Source organism: Acipenser ruthenus, chromosome 2 (assembly GCF_902713425.1).
Source record: "Acipenser ruthenus chromosome 2, fAciRut3.2 maternal haplotype, whole genome shotgun sequence".
Classification (NCBI taxonomy): domain Eukaryota; kingdom Metazoa; phylum Chordata; class Actinopteri; order Acipenseriformes; family Acipenseridae; genus Acipenser; species Acipenser ruthenus.
This window is the reverse complement of record NC_081190.1, coordinates 89,442,789-89,469,817: the sequence shown is the minus strand read 5'-3', so window position 1 is coordinate 89,469,817 and position 27,029 is coordinate 89,442,789. Positions and strand designations below refer to the sequence as shown.

The window sequence follows — 27,029 nt, the reverse complement described above, 5'->3', positions numbered from 1 at the left end:
AATATTGAAAACTGTACATCCTCTGCATGTGTATCACTCTGTCACGTACTGTAATATAACACTTAAGTTAAACCTTAAATGACAAGCATTAAGAAATAGTACACTATGCAGAGAGGGTTTTGTTTCAAGATATCCTAAAAATGGAATTAAAAAAAAGGTATAACTGTGCTATGAAAAAATGATACAAAAAGGTCTAAGTCAAACAATGCAAAATAGGGGCTAAAATACCCCTCAAATATTTTAGGTAACAGGCACTACTACTACTTGACTTGGCCATTTTAATCTCCATAGTATTCTCTGAAATCACCCCCATGCTTTCCAGACCCTGGGTACTCACCTACAACAGGACCTGGCCATGCTACAATAACAGCCTTGGATTAGAACATACTGTATACCCCTGTTTCTTTTATTTATTTTGTACTTATTACTTATCTTACAATAATGTTCTGTGTGCTTCTCTGTTGTGTTTCTGTGTAGATTAATTACCATGATCTATTCCAGAAAAAGATTTCTGGCACAAACAGTATAAAAGTACACTTTTTTTTAATCCCTGGTATTGTTTCTGCACAAGAAGCAGTGGCAAGACACATTTTCATAAAGTAATACCGTTATTGTGCTTTACTTCTGCCTTTTTTTTTTAGATTTACACAAGTGAAAACTCACATTTAACTAAATAAACTCTTCAAAATGTTTAGAAAAGGGGGCATTGTACAAAGAAAAAACACGTCACCGTTTTGGTTTTCGTTTATTACAGTCCTCAACAGAAAATACTAGGATCACAACAAAACAAAGCGTTGATCACTATGCTTAACATGTACCTTGCAAGTGCCAGTGTTTGAAAAGCGTGAAGCGCACCTACATCCCGATTCTGACTCGCTTACCAAATCTGAAGCTGCGCTTTGTTGATCGTGTTTTTTTTAATGTTTATCCCTACTGTCCCACACATCACTTGCAATTTTAGAAACTTGCATGCAAATTCTGGCAATGTGGTAAATCGGTGCAAGGCAAAACACGTTCTGATAATTATTTCTAATATCACTATGTAACACAATTTTTGTTCCTGGGTAGTAAGTGTTATTTCCTAATTGCTTATGCCTCAAAAGTATAGAAAATGGCTATTCTTCCCCACAAACTTTGCTTTTGTGACCAGGACAGTGATATTTTGAAATTTACCTATTTCTAATGAGAAAACGGGCGAATTTGTGTCTTTTTGTTCACATAAAGTCAGAAAAAAACAACATATGAATCCAAATTAACATGTATTTATACTAAAGTAATACAAAAATGACTGCAAAAGATTTAGAAGTGAGTAGTTTTTCGAGATTATACGATTATACTGTAAATCACTTTCATGAATCAGCCCCCAAATGTAGTCTCCCATCATGTTCTCGTTATACTGTCCTTGGTAGCGGCGTTCAAAGTCCAGTATATCTTGGTGGAAGCGCTCGCCTTGCTCCTCCGAGTACGCTCCCATGTTCTCCTTGAATTTATCAAGATGAGCATCAAGGATATGGACTTTGAGGGACATCCTACAGCCCATTGTGCCGTAGTTCTTCACCAGAGTCTCAACCAGCTCCACATAGTTTTCGGCCTTGTGATTGCCCAGGAAGCCCCGAACCACTGCGACAAAGCTGTTCCAAGCCGCTTTCTCCTTACTAGTGAGCTTCTTGGGGAATTCATTGCACTCCAGGATCTTCTTTATCTGTGGTCCGACGAAGACACCAGCTTTGACCTTTGCCTCAGACAGCTTAGGGAAGAACTCTTGAAGGTACTTGAAGGCTGCCGACTCCTTATTTAGAGCTCTGACAAATTGTTTCATAAGGCCCAATTTGATGTGCAGTGGTGGCATCAGCACCTTCCGGGGGTCCACCAGTGGCTCCCACTTGACGTTGTTCCTCCCCACAGAGAACTCGGTCCGCTGTGGCCAGTCCCGCCTGTGGTAGTGCGCCTTGGTATCCCTGCTGTCCCAAAGGCAAAGATAGCAGGGAAACTTGGTAAAACCGCCTTGGAGACCCATCAGGAATGCCACCATTTTGAAGTCTCCTATGACCTTGATGCCATCTCAGAAAAATGCAGATATGTATCCACTTATGCAGCTGGAACTAAACTGAACTGGTGGGCTTAAGGCCCCTGTATTTATACTACTATTTATATTACTGGAAAGTTCTAGAAGTTACTCCAAGTTTACTCAGCACTGAATCTATCTGGAATGTTCTGGAAAATAGGTACATTTCAAAATATCACTGTCCTGGTCACAAAAGCAAAGTCTGTGGGGAATAATAGCCATTTTCTATACTTTTGAGGCATAAGCAATTAGGAAATAACACTTACTACCCAGGAACAAAAAAAAAAAAAAATTGTTACACAGTGTATTTATCAACTATGTAATTTATGACGAACACTGAAGAGGGTTTGTGCCTTCAAATTCATATGCAGCAACGGCCGTTCGAAGATAGTATTACTTCATAATAATGATAATTACTCCACACCGTGTTTTCACGTTGCACTGCCAACGTCTTCTCCAGTTGATCAACGAATGAGCACTGACACAAACCGAAATGGGCGCGCGCAGCTTCCAAATTCAAAGAATTTATTAAGACAGTATATGTGTCTATCAGATTAACTGTCAGTTTGTTTATCTTTAATAATGTGTAACAATTACGTTGCACTCAGTCCTATAAAATACCTAGTGCACACAGGCACTAATAAAAATGTCTCTTTTGGTTTTATGCGACTGCTGTTGTTGTTGTGGATACCTCACAAAAGGTAAATTGAGTGAGTAATTTATTACATTGTCAGTTGGAAGTGTATTACATTATCAGGCAGGTCAGAGTTATTACGTTATCAGTGAAAAATTATTACATTATCGGGCAGAAATTTGTATTACATTATCAGTTGAGTTATTATGTTATTGGGTGATTATTACATTATAGGCAACAAATACATTATTGAGGATTTTATTACATTACTGGGAGATTATTACATCAATGGTTATTACAATCATAGTTCTGATGAACTCTTCATAATCAGCTAAATGTAGATCTACAACAGTCCCTGCAAGAACAACGTTGAATCCCGAATGCGGTCAGCTGCTTGCAGTTGTTTTAAATGTAGTTTGTTTAACGCTGAAGCAGCTCACCGTATTCGGGATTCAATATTCTGACTGCAGGAATTGTGGTTAATAAATAATAATAAAAAAGCACATTAAGCACTTAAAACCCTATAAAATACATTAATACATAAATAATACAAGTTTTAGGTCAGAATAAAAAACATAAATAAAAACACAGCAAACAAAGACAAAGGAACACGATTAAAAAAACTGAAGTGATCGTTAAGACAATTATCATTTACAACAGGGTGGTAGTTCATTTTTCAAATTATCACGAGTTATGGGTGTACGCCTTCAGTGTTAATTGTCATGTGATAGGGGTGTAACGCCTACAGTGATTACGTATTATAAAGCGGCACACGCAAAGCCTCCCACAGAGACTGTTGTCCGGCATGTGGTTATACGCTCTGTGTATTAGCCTCGGGAGAAGTACAAATACCCAGAATAATCGGCTGTCCCAATTAAACGAGGGATTTGAGACGACATTAGTCACACTTTATAATTTCTAAATTAAAAGAAAAAGAATACAATCACATCACATTATGATTAAATGTTAAATACATCATTACAATAGGAGTCATTTTTTTTATTGCTGAACAAAATTAATCGCTTTTTTTTTATTTCTACATAGCATGAAATCACATCTTATGACAAGGCGTGGCACCTGCGATGTCGACACGCCACCTTTATTTGCAACAGCAACCTGTCCACAATTAAAAGACATAAATAGCATTGGGAAGAACCACAGAGTTACATCCCATTTAAGCAGACCTTCCGACTGTAGTACTAGTAAGTATGAGTGGTACGGTATTTTAAAAGTCAATTTGAACTCAACAAACCAAAATTGATTTCTTCCAGTTTTGGTCACAGTCAGAGTTGCCAAGTCCGCTTATAATAAACGGGATTTGGCTTGTTTTTGAGTGTCACGGTTGGAATTTGAGAGTCGCGGGTTATAATTCGTATAAACGCTTATACTATATCGGGTTCCGCTTGTTTTGGTCGCTATTTTTCTGTCAGAAATCTGGCAACCCTGATCACAGCATTCCTTTCAAAATGCCCGAGAGCGTGCAAGGCGGCTCGAGCCTCTGTAAAAAGCGGGAAGTTTAAGTGTCCAGAGTGGAAAATAAGAACATTTACAAATTACAAAAATAAAAAGGAATAAAGTCTGCAGTATCCTTTGGATTAGTAACACTGATATCGTCAATCTCAACTGATAATCACCTCAACAGACGAGTTTTGAAGGAGACGAAAACATTTTTTTTTTTTGGTCTTCTTTAACCATTCACAGGTAAAGTAATATTCTGAAATGACCATAAATTACACCTCTTCAAAAGTAAGCAAGCGAAACGTGGAGTAGGGATCGGCCTACTGTACTGTACATATATTGTCCCAGTTTTTTTATTTTTATTTTTTCTAACCCTCTGTTTCCCAATTGAAATTGTTTTATTGGTTTAGCTTAAAATGACATGTCAAATATCAAGTACAAGGATCAAAATTAGCAACATTATGTCTGTTAGTAACCAATGAAAGTAGACGCGATTGTTTCACTCTTTGCATGTTCAAGATTATAATTTCGTGTGGCATAAAACTCTTGAGAATGGTTAGTGTCATTGTTTGACAGTGGACGTAATATTTACAAATGTACTTAGTATAGGATAATGTTCTTTGTTTATTTTTTATGTTATTGATGAGAAAGCACGGAATGTATGTGCAGGTATGTGTTATTTCCTGTACTGTAGTTTGTAATTTGTTAGCTAATAACAAAATAAAAACTCTGAACCATACATACAAACGCTCTGATTCGGGTTTAAATTTTTTCAGTGCATACCAAGAGGGTCTAGGCGTAGTTATAGTTGATAAAGTAGTTGTTCACGGTAAAAGTTCAATAGCAAGTTGAAAAGGTCAGATTGTGTGGGAACTTGCTTAAATAAACTTTCAGTAGCGGAAAGGGAGTGACAATGCTATGAAATTCAACAATCTGTCTTATACAGTTTGGGTACTAATACTACCAATGTATTTCTGTTCAATTCAGAAAACACAATAATTGCAATCTTTTGAGTAGGGTTACCAACTGAGGTACGAAAAAAAAAAAACAAAAAAAAAACGGGACCTCCGAACAGAAAGGGGATTTGTTAAAAATGTAAACTCTCTTTAGCAATCCTATATTCATCCAATAGGAAACATTGATAATATCACTTCTATAGTATTGACAACCAATTAATATTGTGCGTCTATTGCAGTAATATTGTCGTTTATCTAACTTCTGCTCAATTTATGATACTGGCATTTAGTGTTTGGGTACTTCATGACTGCTCCTGGCCCTTGGTAAACTTCACAATTTACAAGACCAGGAGGCGCAAGATCACCTGGGAGGGTCTCTTTGATTGTGGAGCCATGTTCAGGGCCCTGGTCCAGTCAAGGGTTTCTTTAGAGCACGCCAACGCGGAGTCCACTGGTGACATGACAGCTTTTGTTGACCAGTGGGCTCTAAGTGGTGTGCTCTGTACCGTTTCGTTTGGCTCTGTTTTGGTTTAAAACAGAGGCCTTTGAAAAAAACGTTTTTTTTTGGTTAAATTTAGTTAGTTGCCCGTTTTTGTTAGCACCCCCTTTTTGTTTAGGGAGTGCTAAACCGATTTTTTTCACTGGCTGCCACTGGGCAGCTGGTGTAGTCCCCCTACTAGCACTAAATTGGACTACTGTATATAACTGAATTCTGTTTAATAAAGATAACACTATGCAACACTATGTATGTTCTTGTAGAACTCTAGAAAACCTTTTATAACATGTAAGGCATGTTACTGTACTTTGATCTGGAATCTGTTATGACTGCCATATTATAATAAAGACGTAAAGCTTTGAAATGTTAGTGTAATGGGCAGTGTTGTGTGATACACTGCCGTTATGGATTCTGTCCAGTCCAGTCGGTAAGATGATATGAGGTTAAAAGCTGTAAAACCATGGATGCAAATGACCTTGGCTTTATTGCATTGTCGCATGTTCGCACCCAGCTTTATTTTCAGTACATAACTTGATTCTCTAGGTCAAAACAGATTGTGGCTATCGTACAGAAAAAATAAAGTGCTGCTAAATGTATCTGTGGCCTTGACATTGACCCACAATCCAATATGTGATGCCATGTGAAGTTTTTAGGTTTCTGCAGCATATACTGTAGCCTACATATTGCCATCAAGTTCTGAGATAGTGTCTTCACATTTGTATTCTATTATTCTCTTGGTCATCTGTGATTATCAGTGCCATCATAGAAAATATAATCGTATTGTTTTAACCTCATACCATGTTAATGATATGTACTTCATTATATCCTGTGGAAGACACAGATAAGTAGTCATTACAACATATTAGTTTCCCACAGCGAAGGGTCAATTTTCATTGGTATGGGGCAGCTTGGTACATTTAACAAGAAACTTTACACTCACATTTGGGCAAGTACAGTACTATTAAAGGCAGGTATTGTTTGTTTTAGGCAAAGACCCTTTGGGAGAATAGACTGAAACTAGGGAGGGTGTGTGACACTGGTTCCCTACTGCTTGAGATCCTCTTGTGATGATTGTTTGTAAAATCTTATTGAAAGCCTATTTCTTTCCCTTGTAACAATGTACTGTGGTATAGCATTGTTAAATGTATTTATTGTATTTATTCAACCAGGAGATATACCCATTGAAACTGAGGCCTCATGTACAATAGAGACAATTACAATGTACAAAAACACAATAAAAAGAACAGTGTAAATAAGACATATATATTGTTAATGTGGACTGGATGAGAAGCAGGAGGATCTAAGCAATTCCCTATAGGATCTTTAAAATTAGAGAAGGAAAGATTATCAAATTCCATCTTTATACAAATTTCATCTTTGGGAGTTGATATGCAAATGATAATTCTCCCATACGTGTTCAAACCCAACATACTATTTTGTTATTTGTTTCTTTAGGAATAGCAAAGTTTTTGTCAAGCATTGTAAAAGCAAAGTAACAGCATGCATGGTAAATAAAGTAGGTAAACCATACTGGGACACAATATGGCAAAGCATGGTAAATATACTAGTAAATTAACTTTTTTTGGGGTCATATAAGCTGAAAGATCTTGGTAGGCTAGAACACAATTTTGAGCTACTGTATTGTAGCTGTAAGTAGCTGTTGATCTTTATGTGTATACATAAGTCATCGGATCTGATTGCTTTGTACTTTATTGCTTTTCTAACTTGTCTGGTACTGTCTTCGTTTTTTTTTTTAAATATTTGAGTTTCTTAAATAAATATGACATTTAAACATTCCCTATATAACTCTGTTATATAGGGAATAAAAATATGTTGTGCCTGCCTGCCTCATGTACCAAAATGCATGCCAGAAACACAATCCCAACTGAGGTTCTTGTTTTGATTTCTCCAGAATTAATTATGTTAAAGTTTTAGCAGCAGTCCCTACTTATACTGTGACTTTGTTACTTATCATTGCACACATCCTGAACTGTTCTTGTGTGGATGCTTGAATGTTTGTTTCTGTGTAAGCGTGTCCGATTGTCGACTGGAAATGCACCCTCATAAAGGTTGGGAAATCAAACATGCAGATTGCTATAACCAGATCTTATCTGTAGCAAGCTTTGAGGCTTTGGTTGGTTAAATGCATATAAATCAATACATTTTAAAGTCAGTGGAAGATCTAAGCCAATGCCGCTGTGATCGATCTACTTAGCACATCAAGGTTATTTAAAAAAAAAAATCTGAAAGTCTGTTTAATATTTTTTTTACAAAAAGTACCTACCAGGTCCACCTCTGCTTAAATTGTTTAAAAAGTTAAGAACCATTAAAAGACTCAGAATGACTCATACAGTACAATACTACAATACAAATTATTCCATCCCATTTCTTTGTCATTCTTACAAAATGGATACATTTTGGGGTACCACTGCATGAGTGAGATGGCTTGGCTTGCATTCTGTACTTTTTAATAGGCAAAACATTAACTAATATAATTTAGTAAGCAAGCAAGGCTGAGTGGGTTAAAACTACCTTTTTTATTGTGGCAAACTAATGTTCCTTATCAGTAGATAAGGAAGTAGAGGACTGGATAAACAATCTTAGAGATTGTGCTTTCATTGGATAAACTAGGTCTCCCACCACGGCATACATCTTTTTCTTGGACTTGCAGGTACTGTATCTACTTTAAAACCGGAGCTTGTTCTCCTGTGACTGTGTGTTCCAGCCCCTTACCATGAATTCTGGGAACAAGGCCAGTTACAACAATAAGACCTACGCTTCGGTGTTCGCCAGACAGCCTCCACGAATCCTCATTGTGGATGTGACTCCGCCCTTGTGGTTGGACACCTGTACTAACCTGTGCGAGGCACTGGAAAACTTCTTCTCCCTTGCATGCAGCTTGGCCGGCCCCTGCAGAGTCCCATTGTTAAGCCTCTATGTGGTCCATAACCAGCAGGAATGCCTGCTTCCTTTTGTGGTGAGTAAAAACCAGACATAGAAAATGCAGGATGACGTGACGCGTTACCAGATGTCTATGTTTTAATGTTTGTTGTTTTGCTTATACACAAAGTTGGGGATACACCAGCAAAAGGTCTTGGAATGGGATCTCGTCCTTATATCTTACTGCTGTCAAAGTGCCGTTGCAAATCATTTGTGCGATCTGCAATGCCTATGCCTGCCAGAACCATTGCAAATGGTCCAATTAAAAAGTTCATGTTCCACCTTGCTGTATTATATCACTTCCCTGTGACACACACTCCTGCACCGAGATAATCCATGTAAAATACTTTGCTTTGTGTGACTTAATTGAATTTTCACATGGTCCCTGACAAAGCTGAGACCATCCTCAACATTCTTTAATTCAGTTTGTTATTTTGCATTCAGGATGCGATTCCATTGTGACTTCTAATTTGGGTACTCTGTTTAACCCTTTAAGGTACACAAGGAATTGAGGGGTTGTTGAAATGGTTTCTTAAAATACATTTGAAAGGGACACAAGTATCACAAGAAAGCTGACAATTTGGATGACCAGATCCAACCTGTCAGTAAATTATAAATCCTGTTTTGTGCACCACATTGCAAAAAATAAGAAAGTTAACATAATTTTTATTTGTGGGACAAATATGTCCCTTGTACCTGAAAGGGTTAAAGAGTCATGGAATATATACATTAAGGTCATCATTTTCTAAACACAGTAAGCTTTTTGACAAATATTATCTTCAGGTCCATTGCTGTTAAGAAGGACTCCCTATACAGTACATCCTCTGAAAGTACATGGGGAAGGAAGGCCATTAGAATCCCAAGGATTTGTTAACTGTTTGTTTTTATTTTCTTTTTACAGCAAGTTAAGGGTAACTTTGCCAGACTGCACTCATGTGTCACAGAGCTCAGGACAATGCCAAAGGAGGGATGTATACGACAGAAGCCGGACTCTCTCACCCATGCGATTGAAGACGGTGTGCTGCAGTTCAAACAGTACATGCGTCACGTGACTGTCGGAGGGTCCCTGAACAGCTGCTCAGTGGAGGTTAGCACTTTATGGTTCATTAGCACTTAGATCTCCTTTGAGATATTCTCTGTAAAAAAGAAACACACCTCCCCCTAGGTAGAAATCACTGTTAACCCTTAGCTGCCCAGTGTCCAATATATTTGACATTGAGAAAATAGGGATTAAATAGGTATGGGAACATACACAGGGCAGTGAAGTGTTAACCCATGGGTTTAACAGCATAATCCCAGTAGATGCACAGTGCAATTATCATTTGAGCTAATGCATACTGAATTCAGATAAAACTGCTGGTCCTGCATAGTAGTACAAAATAGTATAGTTTTCAATTCGATCTGTACAAAACTCATAGGCAGTACTGTGCTCCTTGATACTTCTTGATTAAATAATTCACAAACATGGTTAATTTATTGTTAGGCAATGTTGATAGTAAATTGCACTATATTTTACTGTGCAAGGGCCCTTCACTAATTCACCGTATCCAGTACAAAACTTTGTAAAAGAGAAGTGTTGCAGTCATGGCTGGATAGCAGTAGGAATGGCAAACATGGAGGAGGAAGACTGCAGTTTAGCGCTTTCGTGCACTTTTATTGAACACCACAAAGTAAAAACACAAAACACTTAAACAAAAAAATACATCAAAAGCAAAATTGCACCAAAGCTGTACTATCACTTTGCAGAGACAGGGAAGACAACCTGGTGCTCCCAATCCTTTCCCTAAACTAACCAACCCCCACCACAGGATTAGGCTTTTATACAGATGGCCATCCCCAAGCTGGCAATCAAGTAACCAATTTAAGAATGGCCACATTCCACACTCATCCCATTATCAGGAGGGGACTCTAGCACCAGTACTGCCATATTCAAACACAAACTTTCATTTCAATAACTATGTATAAAATGAAAAAGAAGCACAAATACAAAAAACTACTATTTACATGTGCAAGACCTAAGCCCTTCCACAAACTGTTTTGTTATGTGCAACTCAGATAGCAAAATAAAGAGAGAGTGCTGTATTGTAATTGGTAATTTCTTACTTCAGTATACATTAAATACAAAATGCAATGGCCAAAAAAAAGAAAACCCTAAATAAGCAAATAACGTTTTAACATCGTAAAACACTTAACTACAAAGTAATTATATATAATGAACATGTACACACCAAAATATATATTGAAATTAGGGCTGTGTGGCAAAGTGCCCACCCTCTATGTATATATGCGCTGTTATTATTTATTGTATTATAATTTATTATTTATAAATGGCAGCAAATAGCCGTGTGTGTTTTGTTATTTTTTGGTAGCATGGATGGGGTTAAGCCCCATCATAAAAACCTCGTGCAGAAGGAGACCATCTATCATTAATTTGTTGATTAACTGTTGCTAATCGGGAGATGGTCACCTCTATAAAAAGCCTGCAGTTTTCTGCGCTCTGGGTGGAGAGAGCGAGAAAAAAAAACAAACATTATATATATATATATATATATATATATATATATATATAGTGAGATAGAGGGTTGTGAGAGACAGCAGGGAGGGGGTTAAAACCTCCCTGCGAAAAAAATGCACCTTTTTGTTTGATTGTTTCTGCTTTTTCAGTTAATCAGTTTTGTTAATTGTCTTATTGTTTTGTTTAATTGTTTAATTGTTTTATTAATTATCATCCGCACCTGGGCGCTATTGGAAATTAGGCCCAGGTGCGGGGTTTAAAAGGAGAGCAGGCAGTCTGCTCGGGGCTGCTAAGGAGAAGGAGGCAGAAAGGAGTGCTCTGCTTCCTGGCAGTCCCGAGGAAAAGGCAGGAACGCAGGAACCTAACTACCACAGGACGGCTAAGCCGTTTCCCTGTTCCACAAAACTTAACCACACAGGTTTGCACTATACCTTTTCCTCGGGACTGCCAGGAAGCAGAGCACTCCTTCTCCTTAGCAGCCCCGAGCAGACTGCCTGCTCTCCTTTTAAACCCCGCACCTGGGCCTAATTTCCAATAGCGCCCAGGTGCGGATGATAATTAATAATAAAACAATTAAACAAACCAATAAGACAATTAACAAAACTGATTAACTGAAAAAGCAGAAACAATCAAACAAAAAGGTGCATTTTTTTCGCAGGGAGGTTTTAACCCCCTCCCTGCTGTCTCTCACAACCCTCTCTCTCACAATATATATATATATATATATATATATATATATATATATATATATATATAGTGAAAGAATCGCACCTCTCCGCGGTTCCTTGCCCCTTTAAAACACTGACCCAACACACACAAATGGATTTTTAAAAGCGCGGTTGCGCTATTTTTAATGAAACACAAAAACAAAAATACACAAAAGCAAAATAAAACAAAAACAAAACACCTAGCTCTTTTTGGGCACTGACTAAACAAAACAGGAACCTAAACTAAGAGACAGGACACCTAAGCTGTTTACCTGTAACACAAAATAAACAAAACAGCTCACACAAAAAGGCTTCACACTACCTTTTTCCTTTGTTTTACAGCTGTACACACACACACACCAGCACAGTCGGGCTTCCACATACATCAGCAGCCACGAGCAGACTAACTGCTCTCCTTATAAACCCTGCACCTGGCTCTAATTTACAATCATAGCCAGGTGCAGGTGATAAATAAAAATAAAACAATTAAACCAAAAATGTGCCTACGCACATGTTTTACTGCAGGGAGGATTTAACCCCCTCCCTGCTGTCTCACAATATATATCTATCTATCTATATATATATATATATATATATATATAATTCCAGGATCAGTGAAGGCTACTGCCCAGCCTGACACATATTGCTTAGTGTTCATGAATTTGATTTGATTTGCCTTTTGCCCTGCAGCACTTGCCTCTGTGTTTGTTCCTGCATCTGGCCTGACGTCACTACTCAGCCATTCCTGGGACAGGCTGTCCCTCGATTCAAATTTTTGATCGGTTCATTTATGGGCATTAGTTGATTAACTGGTAGATTCATCGGTAGATTCATCCGTGTACATGTTTAATAAAGGTATCAATCTTATAGCGGCTGTCCTGCATGTAATATTAAAAAATCAATAGAATCTATATATATAAAAAAAATCCCAATGGGAATTTGGTCTTTTTAAAAGCATTTCTTTTAAAATGTTTTTATCTTAGTCTCTCTTTGTATTTGTACTGCACTATTGAGATGTACATGCGCTGGTCCTGAGGGCACAAAGTGCATAAACTAAACCTTTTCTTTTTCTTTCTTTTTTTTTACATTATATTAAAAGAACAAGCCAAAACCAATTAATTAAAAAAAAAACACAGCATACACATGTTACAGAATCTATCAAATGCACAGCAGATTCAAATACATTCTTATTAAAGCCTATATACATAATGTATTTACACTTATGCGTTCTCTGAATTAATATTGGGAAAAAAAAAAAAAAAATTGTGTTATACGTATTAAAAAATCGTGTCATATGTATTCACAGGGATATAAGGGCTAAATAAACATCAGTCACCATCTAGAACATTCTTTTTATTTGCTTTTTACTGCATTCAGTAACTCAATCCACAGTAATTCTGAAGCATTGAACTGGTGTTTTTGTGGTATGGCAATTTTGTTTGGCATAATTATTTACATACCATGGTTTTCTAGTCCGGTTCCTCAAAATATTTCCAAAGTGGCTTTGCCTCGTTCCTTTGTTTAGAGATGCCATTTTATTAAAAATATATAACTAAGTCAGAAAAAACGCTTGTCATTTATTTTCTTTCCCCTACAGCATGAACACACAGTTCACCAATGAAGCGCCAGATCGACCGAGAATAAAACCCGCCCCAGTGTCAGTCTTTCTGTTGCACCAATTAGAGAAACAACTTGGACGCAATTGCCAGTCCCCTTCCTTTTTATAATATCTGCCCTTACTGTGGCACCACAGCAGTCGGATACACGACGAACTTTTGATGATAAATTACTAAAATTAATACATTTAAAAATATGCGTTTGGTGAAATTTGTCACTTCATCAGTCATATGTCTAGCATATTATTCAACGTTCAACACTTCTTTAGAGTTTATATGTTAAACATTTAAAATTCCTATCCCTAATTTATATATATATATATATATATATATATATAGAGAGAGAGAGAGAGAGAGAGAGAGAGAGAGAGATTGTCAGAAATCACACATTCTCTTTTTATTTATATAAATTATCTGAGCATACTCTTAAACTCAGGGGAGACGTTTAGGAGGACATAAAGATGATTCGGACTCCTGTAAGTGGATCATTCATGCACTGGGCTTGCAACGTATCTAGATGACTTTTTAAAAATCAAGAAAATGACACAGACTCATTTAATTTGAAGTTTTAACGAATCAGAGTAGTATAGTAGTCCTTCGGTTTATTAAATGCTTAAAAATGGATTGAGTAGTTACACATTACTTCCAATCCCAGCTGACAGGCAGCCTGGGCGTTTCCAGTGCCTTTACAGGTTTAACAGCATTAATACTTCAATACAGTAATACAAATATGGTTATCATATGTTTAGCTCTTAGGCTATAAAATGCAAAAATCTAAAGCGCCCACTGCTACATTCTAGAACATTCAATATGTCACTCTCTTAAGACTAAAACATAATTTATATACCTTATAGCAATGCATCAATATAAAAGAGATATAAATTCAAATATATGCTTACCTTAAAGTATATGGAAGTGTAGTGTAGGATATATTGAAAAATAAGAACTGTCTTCAAAAGGCAGAGACTTGACTTCGACCAAACAGCAATCAGTTTTTCAGAGATCCTCAGAGCATGGCCCACACCACATGTAGTTAGCAAGTCGAGCGATATCAAATGGGGCCTTGTTCTGGGCTTATATAGGATTTTTCCCTCTATTGAATACATCAGAAGTCCCAAGTAAATCTAATCATCACTCGGCCTTGACATTTCTTATCTTTAAGTTAATGATACATTCTAGAAGGATCTGGTCAACTCCTTTTTCAAAAATGATTGGATATAACTTTTTGCCAAAATATATTGGAACATGATTTCATTGCTCTCTTTTTCCAACTCCTCCTTTTTCTAAAAAGTCAGGTGGACCAAAGTTCACAGAATCCTTGCTATAATATTATATATGAGAGACAAATGTATGTTAACAAAGTATTGAACAAAGACTGCCTTTGAATAAGCATACAGTGGTCAGTTCAGTTATTTTCATTTAAATTTAAGCTATAATAAACATGTTAAGTATAACAGCCTTATTTAACTGTTCCATTCTTGGACTATGCCTGACCGCTCTCTGTTTCTAAAAGTTGCCTGCTGAAGCAGGATTCAGACACCCTGTTTTCTTGCCAATACTATTGTTTTGATTAATATGAAACACCATTGTAAGCACTTCTCCAAATTCACCCCATTAAGTCAGTTTTCTCCCAAAGAAAGTCGCTACTTATTTGAAAATAACTGATACTGGACACAACTCCCCTAATTTGTGGAATGCTCACTACGACTGCCAGGTTTTCTTATCAAAACTACGGACTACAAGTAAATCTCACTTTGACTGTCAAAAAGAACCTTCCATATCTAGCACTGATCTACTTGCAAGCAGATCAGGGCAAGGCTATTTTTCTGTAGGTTTTTTGAATACTAAAATTATTGAATACAGTTTACACTTTATTTGTCTAATATTCCAACCTAACAGTTCCAGTTTTTATTGCAGTAAAACCTTTATATAAACTAAACATTTATATTATTTAATTTAATTTAATGGCTATTGTAATGTCTAAAATATTTTTTGTTTAGTTGGAGAAAGAAAATGAACTAATTCTTAAATTGATTAAATTAAATGCTCACTTCTGCTTTTACAGTCTATTTGTATTACAGTAGAGCCTTAAACAAGCAAAAACACTTGTTAGTTTATATATTATGTTTCTTATTAAATCAAAATACTTAAAACATATTATTTCACTTCAGAGAGTTTTGTCACTCTATTATTACATCAGAATACTTATATTAAACCTAATACAATCAGATAAAATCAAATAGGTCTTTTTAGTTTCAAATACCATTCTGTCTAGAAAGGGGTTACCCTTTTGTTTTTGCTAATTTGCAATACCTAGCTTCCGTGTTTAGTTCCCCCCAGATGCCTGCTTCTTTCAAGGTTACAGGCTTCAACTTGAAATAGTGTGACCGGCTTTCAAGAGTGTATGTGCACTAATGACAAAGGCACATAGACAAGCTTTTTTTTTTTTAACATTAACACTTGTTCAGTTTTGTTAGTTCAAATCATTATAACTTGTTCATAATTTGCTGCAATATTATTTATGCCAGTTTTATATTCTTTGAAACACAGTACATTTATTACAATATTCTGACAGTGTCAGTTAGTACTGAATTTCTTTCGTTTTTAACTGTAATATGTTCTTTCAACAACAATAATAATAATATTTTACTGAATTAAGTCTGACCCCTTTCTCTGTTCATACAAAATCCAGTTGAAGCAGGTTTTAAGACATCCTAGCCTTTTGCCAATTTTTGCCAATTTTAGTATGAGACATGAAGTAATGAAAATAAAGTAACAAAAGAAACTGGCTACTATTTCTCATAAAACTAAAATATTTTAACAAGCCTGCCAAGTTTGACTCCTTCCAGCAGGTGCTACTGGTTTTACAGATCTATTTGAAAGGTGTATATACAGTATTACTATAATTATTGACAAAGAGTATATCATATTATTTTAATTAATAGAGGTTAGTTTAAATAATCCAATTCATCTCTAATAACTCAGCACGTTCCCAACAGGATTCGAACTCTACGCCAGGCTCAGCTCGGACTGGTTCTGCGAACACCACGGCAGGCCTGTTGTTAGCTGGGCTCCCATCTTTACATTCCCATTCCCATCATTAGTAGGATATATATATATATATATATATATATATATATATATATATATATATATATATATATATATATATATATATATATATATATATATATATATATATACATATATTAGGTATGAGAATTGTAATGTTCTGTAATCTAAGACTGGGTGCAGGACTGCTGTGAGTTTCTAACCCTGTATTCAATTGTACTGTGTGTGTTGGGGGGGGGTGTGTGCTATTGTTTTAGATTACTGTGCTGACCAGCCAGTCAGGCAGGCATGTGGTAAAGCAGCTGGAGTCTGGGCTGAGCAGCACTGACCTGGTCAGTCTCAGGAGGGTGCAGGTCATCCACATCTCAAAGGGAAACCCACTGATGATGACAGACATGGACTGGAGCCCACAGGCACTTTCTGGAGAAGGGGGGGAAATGGATGGTAAGAATGTTAAATTGGAGGATTGACGTAATTCTAGGGAGGGGGGCCCTTTGCTAAATCTTAGTGGCTAACTCACAAAGCCCAACTTTCCCAAAATGTTCTGAGGCTCTTTCTCAAAGGCCTCTCCTCTCTGACTCTTATGCAAGTATATCTGTGAATCAGGAGGTGATTGTCTTCCATCACCTGGCATTGGTTGCTGGACCGGAAAGCAAGATTGCTGTGTCTGCCTATGGCATGCTGTTTTTGAAGCCATCTTATCTCTCCCCCTCAAATCTATTGTTTTTAAAGTCTAATATTTTTGTCTACTGGCAGTCATCCACTATATTCGTAAGAGGATTTAGTGTATAAGGATAGATTTTCTTTTAAAGGTATATAACCACAAATATTACTAGATCTACAAACACATAAACTAAGGATAGTGTTTATGGGCTTTCTGTTCTTACTGCTAGATATACTTTATAAAAGGGACTATTTAAAGAATCTCATTGAGACACTAAGGGTCGAATGCACCAACATGGATTAAATAAAAGTTTAGTACGAAAGTTTAGTACGAAACTAAGGTTAGTTCATCTGGGGTTATCTTTTAATCACAGTTACATTGCGCCACAAACATTTAAACCAGGATTAGTAAATCTTGGATTAAGCAGGTAATCCTAGATTTCTAATTAGTAATCAGTCATTATTTCTATACACCATATGTAGCAAATGTAAACAAAAAAAGAAGAGTTCAAGCATAAGAAAACATTACTATTAATTGTACTCATTATATACTATATCTCTGCTCAGTTGACATTTTAAATGAATTATCAAAAAGCAACAATATAGGCCCCTGTCACAAAGACGGCCGGAGTGGGTGGCGTCAGACCAGAAGCAGGGAGTAAACAGACAGAGACTTGGGGTTTTGGTGGAGCTGAGCGAATGGTTTCGCTCAGCATTTAATAAAACAGCACAGAAAATAAAAGGTTTGAACAGACAAAAACACGGGACACGGCACTACACGCCAAAATAAAAAGACAAACAAAACGTACTAACACTAAACAAACGGTGCACGGACAGACAAACAAACACGGTGAGTACAAACACTTTATTTACGATCTTTACTTTAAATTACTCCTCTCTCTCTCTCACCCGTTCTCCTCTTCCGAACACCCCACCCTGACTGACTAAAAATGTGCCTATTTATACTGTTGTGCTGGGATTCAATTACTAATTAATTATTCACTTGAATCCCAGCACGTGAATTAATTCTGTGCAACCCCGTGCTCACATATTACATTTAACCAGCACGTGAAGTGATTTGTGCTCTCCTCGTGCCTAAATACAAATCTACACTTTAAATACACGTGAAACACAGACCCGTTTATATCCCGTGTACCAATCTATACACCAACATTTACACACGCAACATACAACACATAACACAAATGCACACAGGGGCGGGGTGCTTTGCCACATATACCCCCCCTTGTGCGCAGCACACATGGCCTCAACGGCCACCTCCCCCCTTAAAAATCCAGCAGTCCAGGACAAAGTCTCGGGCTGGGAAGGGAGGCTTCAGTGGGCCCATGGCTGGCCATGCTGTCAGCACCCCTGCCGGTAGTGGCACGGCTGACAGCCTGTTGGTCCCGTCCTGCAGCGAAAAAGCTGCGGGGGCAGGTGGTCCCCCGACCTCCCCCTTCTTCGTAGCCGGCAGCTCCCTCCTGTGGGGCTCCGGCCACAAGAACTCCTGCAGCGAAACTGCTGCTGGGGAAAGTGGTCTCCAGACCTCGTCCCCCTTCTTTGTAGCCGGTAGCTCCCTTTGGTGGGGCTCCGACCACAGTACTGCCGGCAGCGAAGAAGCTGCAGTGGGAGCAGGTCTCCGGACCTCCCCCACGATCTCCGGCAGTGAAACTGCTGCAGTGGGAGCAGGTCTCCGGACCTCCCCCACGATCTCCGGCAGCGAAACTGCTGCAGTGGGAGCAGGTCTCCGGACCTCCCCCACGATCTCCGGCAGCGAAACTGCTGCAGTGGGAGCAGGTCTCCTGACCTCCCCCACGATCTCCGGCAGCGAAACTGCTGCTGGGGTTGGTGGTCTCCAGACCTCCTCCCCCTTCTTCGTGGCCGACAGCTCCCCTTTCTGGGGCTCCGGCCACCGTACTCCCCGTGGTGGAGGTATGGGAAGCAGAGACAGCTCCTGCTGTTCTGCTTCTGGCAGTGGCAGAGGCAGAGGCAGCTCCTCTGCTCCTGGAAGTGGCAGAGGCAGCTCCTGCTCCTCTGCTCCTGGAAGTGGCAGAGGCAGCTCCTGCTCCTTTGCTCCTGCCGGTGTAGGTGGCGGAGGCAGAGGCAGCTCCGGCTGCTCTGCTCCTGCCGATGTAGGTGGCAGAGGCAGCTCCTGCTCCTCTGCTCCTGGAAGTGGCAGAGGCAGCTCCGGCTGCTCTGCTCCTGCCGGTGAAGGTGGGAGCAGCGTGTAGTCTCCTGCCGATGGAGGTGGGAGCAGCGTGTAGTCTCCCCCTTTTTCAGGGGACTGGTGCTGCTCTGCCTCTCTTGCAGCGGACTGGTGCGGCTCTGCTTCTGAAGGGGAAACCAGCAGGCATTCTTCCTCTGCTGGTTGTGCTGGGGAAACCAGCAGGCATTCTTCCTCTGCTGGTTGTGCTGGGGAAACCAACAGGCATTCTTCCTCTGCTGGTTGTGCTGGGGAAACCAGCAGGCATTCTTCCTCTGCTGGTTGTGCTGGGGAAACCAGCAGGCATTCTTCCTCTGCTGGTTGTGCTGGGGAAACCAGCAGGCATTCTTCCTCTGCTGGTTGTGCTGGGGAAACCAGCAGGCATTCTTCCTCTGCTGGTGAAGGTGGGAACAGCTGCCTCTCAGGCTTCGGATTCCCGCGGTCCCCCCGTCTGGGCGCTGGACGCTCGCGGTCCCCCCGTCTGGGCGCTGGACGCTCGCGGTCCCCCCGTCTGGGCGCTGGACGCTCGCGGTCCCCCCGTCTGGGCGCTAGTTCCTCCTCTTCATACTGGGTGGGGCATATGGCTAACATGTGCCCATAAGCCCCACAGCCAGGGCATAACTCTGCTGCGAGGTTCTTTAAAAAAACCTCCCAGCCATCATCCTCGACCTCCTCCCTTTTGGGCTGTGGACGCCCCGACTCCTCCCTTTTGGGCTGTGGACACTCGGGTTCCCCCCACTCAGGCGTAGGACGTTCGGGTTCCTCCCACTCAGGCGTAGGACGTTCGGGTTCCTCCCACTCAGGCGTAGGACGCTCAGGCTCCTCCCACTCGGGCTGTGGACGCTCAGGCTCCTCCCACTCGGGCTGTGGACGCTCAGGCTCCTCCCACTCGGGCTGTGGACGCTCAGGCTCCTCCCACTCGGGCTGTGGACGCTCAGGCTCCTCCCGCTCAGGTACTGGAGAGGGCAGCGACTGCTCCTCTCCCTCTTGCTCACTGGAAGGCATCCCTCCCATGTCTGCAGCTAGGTAACCCAGCACCACAATGGTGAGGTCACGAACGGATGCCGGGTTGTGCTGTTGCTCCCAGTCCTCCCATCGTTTCCCATCTCGCATCTGCAGTGCGTGAATAACCATGGGGAGGTCACTGGCGAAGTTCCCCTCGGGGTGCACCAGCCAGTCCCATATTTCCCGGGACGGTGGGGAACCCGGTGGCAGTGGGGGTAGAGGGGTGGCTACTGCCCCGTTGTGGCTGTCCTCCTCCCAGCCCGGCATGCAGGATGAGGGCTGCAGCTGTTGTTGTTGCTGCTGCTGCTTCGGCTGCTTCCTGCAGCTCTTTCTTCCCATCCTCGCTTTACTATTTTTTTTTTTTTTTTCACAAAACCCCCTCTCCTGGTCTGACGCTTGGAGGCGCTATTATCCCACGATGACACCACGTGTCACAAAGACGGCCGGAGTGGGTGGCGTCAGACCAGAAGCAGGGAGTAAACAGACAGAGACTTGGGGTTTTGGTGGAGCTGAGCGAATGGTTTCGCTCAGCATTTAATAAAACAGCACAGAAAATAAAAGGTTTGAACAGACAAAAACACGGGACACGGCACTACACGCCAAAATAAAAAGACAAACAAAACGTACTAACACTAAACAAACGGTGCACGGACAGACAAACAAACACGGTGAGTACAAACACTTTATTTACGATCTTTACTTTAAATTACTCCTCTCTCTCTCTCACCCGTTCTCCTCTTCCGAACACCCCACCCTGACTGACTAAAAATGTGCCTATTTATACTGTTGTGCTGGGATTCAATTACTAATTAATTATTCACTTGAATCCCAGCACGTGAATTAATTCTGTGCAACCCCGTGCTCACATATTACATTTAACCAGCACGTGAAGTGATTTGTGCTCTCCTCGTGCCTAAATACAAATCTACACTTTAAATACACGTGAAACACAGACCCGTTTATATCCCGTGTACCAATCTATACACCAACATTTACACACGCAACATACAACACATAACACAAATGCACACAGGGGCGGGGTGCTTTGCCACATATACCCCCCCTTGTGCGCAGCACACATGGCCTCAACGGCCACCTCCCCCCTTAAAAATCCAGCAGTCCAGGACAAAGTCTCGGGCTGGGAAGGGAGGCTTCAGTGGGCCCATGGCTGGCCATGCTGTCAGCACCCCTGCCGGTAGTGGCACGGCTGACAGCCTGTTGGTCCCGTCCTGCAGCGAAAAAGCTGCGGGGGCAGGTGGTCCCCCGACCTCCCCCTTCTTCGTAGCCGGCAGCTCCCTCCTGTGGGGCTCCGGCCACAAGAACTCCTGCAGCGAAACTGCTGCTGGGGAAAGTGGTCTCCAGACCTCGTCCCCCTTCTTTGTAGCCGGTAGCTCCCTTTGGTGGGGCTCCGACCACAGTACTGCCGGCAGCGAAGAAGCTGCAGTGGGAGCAGGTCTCCGGACCTCCCCCACGATCTCCGGCAGTGAAACTGCTGCAGTGGGAGCAGGTCTCCGGACCTCCCCCACGATCTCCGGCAGCGAAACTGCTGCAGTGGGAGCAGGTCTCCGGACCTCCCCCACGATCTCCGGCAGCGAAACTGCTGCAGTGGGAGCAGGTCTCCTGACCTCCCCCACGATCTCCGGCAGCGAAACTGCTGCTGGGGTTGGTGGTCTCCAGACCTCCTCCCCCTTCTTCGTGGCCGACAGCTCCCCTTTCTGGGGCTCCGGCCACCGTACTCCCCGTGGTGGAGGTATGGGAAGCAGAGACAGCTCCTGCTGTTCTGCTTCTGGCAGTGGCAGAGGCAGAGGCAGCTCCTCTGCTCCTGGAAGTGGCAGAGGCAGCTCCTGCTCCTCTGCTCCTGGAAGTGGCAGAGGCAGCTCCTGCTCCTTTGCTCCTGCCGGTGTAGGTGGCGGAGGCAGAGGCAGCTCCGGCTGCTCTGCTCCTGCCGATGTAGGTGGCAGAGGCAGCTCCTGCTCCTCTGCTCCTGGAAGTGGCAGAGGCAGCTCCGGCTGCTCTGCTCCTGCCGGTGAAGGTGGGAGCAGCGTGTAGTCTCCTGCCGATGGAGGTGGGAGCAGCGTGTAGTCTCCCCCTTTTTCAGGGGACTGGTGCTGCTCTGCCTCTCTTGCAGCGGACTGGTGCGGCTCTGCTTCTGAAGGGGAAACCAGCAGGCATTCTTCCTCTGCTGGTTGTGCTGGGGAAACCAGCAGGCATTCTTCCTCTGCTGGTTGTGCTGGGGAAACCAACAGGCATTCTTCCTCTGCTGGTTGTGCTGGGGAAACCAGCAGGCATTCTTCCTCTGCTGGTTGTGCTGGGGAAACCAGCAGGCATTCTTCCTCTGCTGGTTGTGCTGGGGAAACCAGCAGGCATTCTTCCTCTGCTGGTTGTGCTGGGGAAACCAGCAGGCATTCTTCCTCTGCTGGTGAAGGTGGGAACAGCTGCCTCTCAGGCTTCGGATTCCCGCGGTCCCCCCGTCTGGGCGCTGGACGCTCGCGGTCCCCCCGTCTGGGCGCTGGACGCTCGCGGTCCCCCCGTCTGGGCGCTGGACGCTCGCGGTCCCCCCGTCTGGGCGCTAGTTCCTCCTCTTCATACTGGGTGGGGCATATGGCTAACGTGTGCCCATAAGCCCCACAGCCAGGGCATAACTCTGCTGCGAGGTTCTTTAAAAAAACCTCCCAGCCATCATCCTCGACCTCCTCCCTTTTGGGCTGTGGACGCCCCGACTCCTCCCTTTTGGGCTGTGGACACTCGGGTTCCCCCCACTCAGGCGTAGGACGTTCGGGTTCCTCCCACTCAGGCGTAGGACGTTCGGGTTCCTCCCACTCAGGCGTAGGACGCTCAGGCTCCTCCCACTCGGGCTGTGGACGCTCAGGCTCCTCCCACTCGGGCTGTGGACGCTCAGGCTCCTCCCACTCGGGCTGTGGACGCTCAGGCTCCTCCCACTCGGGCTGTGGACGCTCAGGCTCCTCCCGCTCAGGTACTGGAGAGGGCAGCGACTGCTCCTCTCCCTCTTGCTCACTGGAAGGCATCCCTCCCATGTCTGCAGCTAGGTAACCCAGCACCACAATGGTGAGGTCACGAACGGATGCCGGGTTGTGCTGTTGCTCCCAGTCCTCCCATCGTTTCCCATCTCGCATCTGCAGTGCGTGAATAACCATGGGGAGGTCACTGGCGAAGTTCCCCTCGGGGTGCACCAGCCAGTCCCATATTTCCCGGGACGGTGGGGAACCCGGTGGCAGTGGGGGTAGAGGGGTGGCTACTGCCCCGTTGTGGCTGTCCTCCTCCCAGCCCGGCATGCAGGATGAGGGCTGCAGCTGTTGTTGTTGCTGCTGCTGCTTCGGCTGCTTCCTGCAGCTCTTTCTTCCCATCCTCGCTTTACTATTTTTTTTTTTTTTTTTCACAAAACCCCCTCTCCTGGTCTGACGCTTGGAGGCGCTATTATCCCACGATGACACCACGTGTCACAAAGACGGCCGGAGTGGGTGGCGTCAGACCAGAAGCAGGGAGTAAACAGACAGAGACTTGGGGTTTTGGTGGAGCTGAGCGAATGGTTTCGCTCAGCATTTAATAAAACAGCACAGAAAATAAAAGGTTTGAACAGACAAAAACACGGGACACGGCACTACACGCCAAAATAAAAAGACAAACAAAACGTACTAACACTAAACAAACGGTGCACGGACAGACAAACAAACACGGTGAGTACAAACACTTTATTTACGATCTTTACTTTAAATTACTCCTCTCTCTCTCTCACCCGTTCTCCTCTTCCGAACACCCCACCCTGACTGACTAAAAATGTGCCTATTTATACTGTTGTGCTGGGATTCAATTACTAATTAATTATTCACTTGAATCCCAGCACGTGAATTAATTCTGTGCAACCCCGTGCTCACATATTACATTTAACCAGCACGTGAAGTGATTTGTGCTCTCCTCGTGCCTAAATACAAATCTACACTTTAAATACACGTGAAACACAGACCCGTTTATATCCCGTGTACCAATCTATACACCAACATTTACACACGCAACATACAACACATAACACAAATGCACACAGGGGCGGGGCGCTTTGCCACAGCCCCACATGCAGTTTGCGGCTTTCCTACAGTCCTTAACCAGATCTCTCGTTTTGCTGACTGGGTTGTCCTGCATTAATACCAAATTACCACTAATTTCCATTAATTTCAATTACCTATAAAAATAGCATTGTTTTACGTTGCATAAACTTTAATATATTTATTTTATTGTCCTTGATTATGATGTTTCAGGAAAAAAAGCTACACAATTATGGAAAGTATTAATTTATTGGAGACGATACATTTGGAAAGAAGATTAATTTAGCCACTAAAGTTTTAGTTATCAACACCATATTCCACTGACCTTGATTTACAGTAGTTTCCATATAATGTGCATCAAGTTCTCATGTGCTTGTGGATTTCATGCTTTATTGCTGGTGTCGGTAGCTGCCTGTTTTAATAGAATATTCAGGTTTGAACAATACTAGCGATGGGCCAACTAATGTGATGAACAGGAGTGACAAGAGCTAGTTTTTTGATGTTTCACTGTTTGGGTTGTGAAGCAAAAAAGTATATTTTCTTACCCATTGATGTTACATCCTAAAATATTGTACTGTAGAATTCTCACCTATCTGACTGTGGAAGGGTGGGGGGAAATCACTGACACAGGAGACAGAAAACTGGGTTTCTAAACACCACTCGGGTGCACTATTTATTTACAGCCACAAAGTAGCACTGTGATACCGTTGTTACCAACGATGGTAAAGGTATTTCACCGCTCACCTATAGCGCACACGCAGGTGCATTAAATAATAGACAAAAACAGAAGGCACAAAGAAAAACAAAAATAAACACTGTTAACAAAAATCTACAAAATAAAGGTGCTGCACTTTGCAGCTGATTCCCCAACTGTCGCTACCCGCACGGCCCGGGACTCCGTCCTACACTCACCAGTGTTCCCTCCCTTTCCTATACAAACCCTGGGGTCTGCCCATTCATTTCCCCACTACACAATATTCTGTTCTTTGTGTTTTATTTGCAATTATTTGGCAGCTCTCTTCCAGCCCCGCTCCGTCCGTAACGCCTCCGCCGGCTCATTCCTTTAAAAAGGGCAGACCTGAGGGAACAACAAAGTATCCGTTTATAGGCTGGGCAATCCCCATGAGCCCGCCCCCCAGCCACTCGGAGAGAGGGAAAGCCCACACACCCTCTTTCCCACCTCTTTGTGTCATTGCCATGACTGACAAGCGGATTCCAGGGGACTGCCGCCCTCTTCCTGCAGCATTGTGCATACGTCAGACGGCCAGTCCAGGTCTCCCCTGTTACACTGACAAAAAGGAACAGGATCTAGGATCCGCTGCGATCAGCACACATGAACACTTGCTAACATGTATAAAAAGTGCACTCCATTTATAAAAATCACATCCATCCTGGATGATTTGATTCTTATAAGCAGTTGATTCTTAAAAGCGCATGATCCATGCTGCATACGTGCCTAATCACATGAGATGTGATCAAATTCAAATTCAAAAATAGCTTTTTTGGCTGTACACGTCATTGCACTTGATCAAGTAAGAACATAAAAACATAAGAAAGTTTAGAAACGAGAGGAGGCCATTCGACCCATCTTGCTCGTTTGGTTGTTAGTAGCGTATTGATCCCAGAATCTCATCAAGCAGCTTCTTGAAGGATCCCAGGGTGTCAGCTTCAACAACATTACTGGGGAGTTGGTTCCAGACCCTCACAATTCTCTGTGTAAAAAAGTGCCTCCTATTTTCTGTTCTGAATGTCCCTTTATCTAATCTCCATTTGTGACCCCTGGTCCTTGTTTCTTTTTTCAGGTCGAAAAAATCCCCTGGGTCGACATTGTCTATACCTTTTAGGATTTTGAATGCTTAAATCAGATCACCACGTAGTCTTCTTTGTTCAAGACTGAACAGATTCAGTTCTTTGAGCCTGTCTGCATACGACATGCCTTTTAAACCTGGTCGCTCTTCTTTGCACTCTTTCTAGTGCAGCAATATCCTTTTTGTAACGAGGTGACCAGAACTGAACACAATATGCTAGATGAGGTCTTAATAATACATTGTAATGTTTTAACATTACTTCCCTTGAATTAAATTCAACCTCTTCACAATATATCAGAGCATCTTGTTGGCCTTTTTTGTAGCTTCCCCACATTGTCTAGATGAAGAAATTTCTGAGTCAACATAAACTCCTAGGTCTTTTTCATAGATTCCTTCTTCAATTTTAGTATCTCTCATATGATATTTATAATGCACATTTTTATTGCCTACGTGCAGTACCTTACACTTTTCTCTATTAAATGTCATTTGCCATGTGTCTGCCCAGTTCTGAATGCTGTCTAGATCATTTTGAATGACCTTTGCTGCTGCAGCAGTGTTTGCCACTCCTCCTATTTTTGTGTCGTCTGCAAATTTAACAAGTTTGCTTACTATACCAGAATCTAAATCATTAATGTAGACTAGGAATAGCAGAGGACCTAATACTGATCCTTGTGGTACACCACTGGTTACCTCACTCCATTTTGAGGTTTCTCCTCTAATCAGTACTTTCTGTTTTCTACATATTAACCACTCCCTAATCCATGTGCATGCATTTCCTTGAATCCCTACTGCGTTCAGTTTGAGAATTAATCTTTTATGCAGGACTTTGCCAA

General features: G+C 42.0%; 1 protein-coding gene across 1 annotated transcript in view; it reads left to right on the top strand.

Moving 5' to 3' along the window:
- Window positions 1–4,046: 4,046 nt before the first annotated feature.
- m1ap (meiosis 1 associated protein) overlaps window positions 4,047–27,029 on the top strand; it is a 51,859-nt gene continuing 28,876 nt past the window's right edge. Inside the window, exons 1-3 of the mRNA XM_059003386.1 lie at window positions 4,047–4,400; window positions 8,281–8,586; window positions 9,451–9,636. The gene's annotated coding sequence lies outside the window, so the exon portion shown is untranslated. The remainder of the gene's footprint in view (window positions 4,401–8,280; window positions 8,587–9,450; window positions 9,637–27,029) is intronic.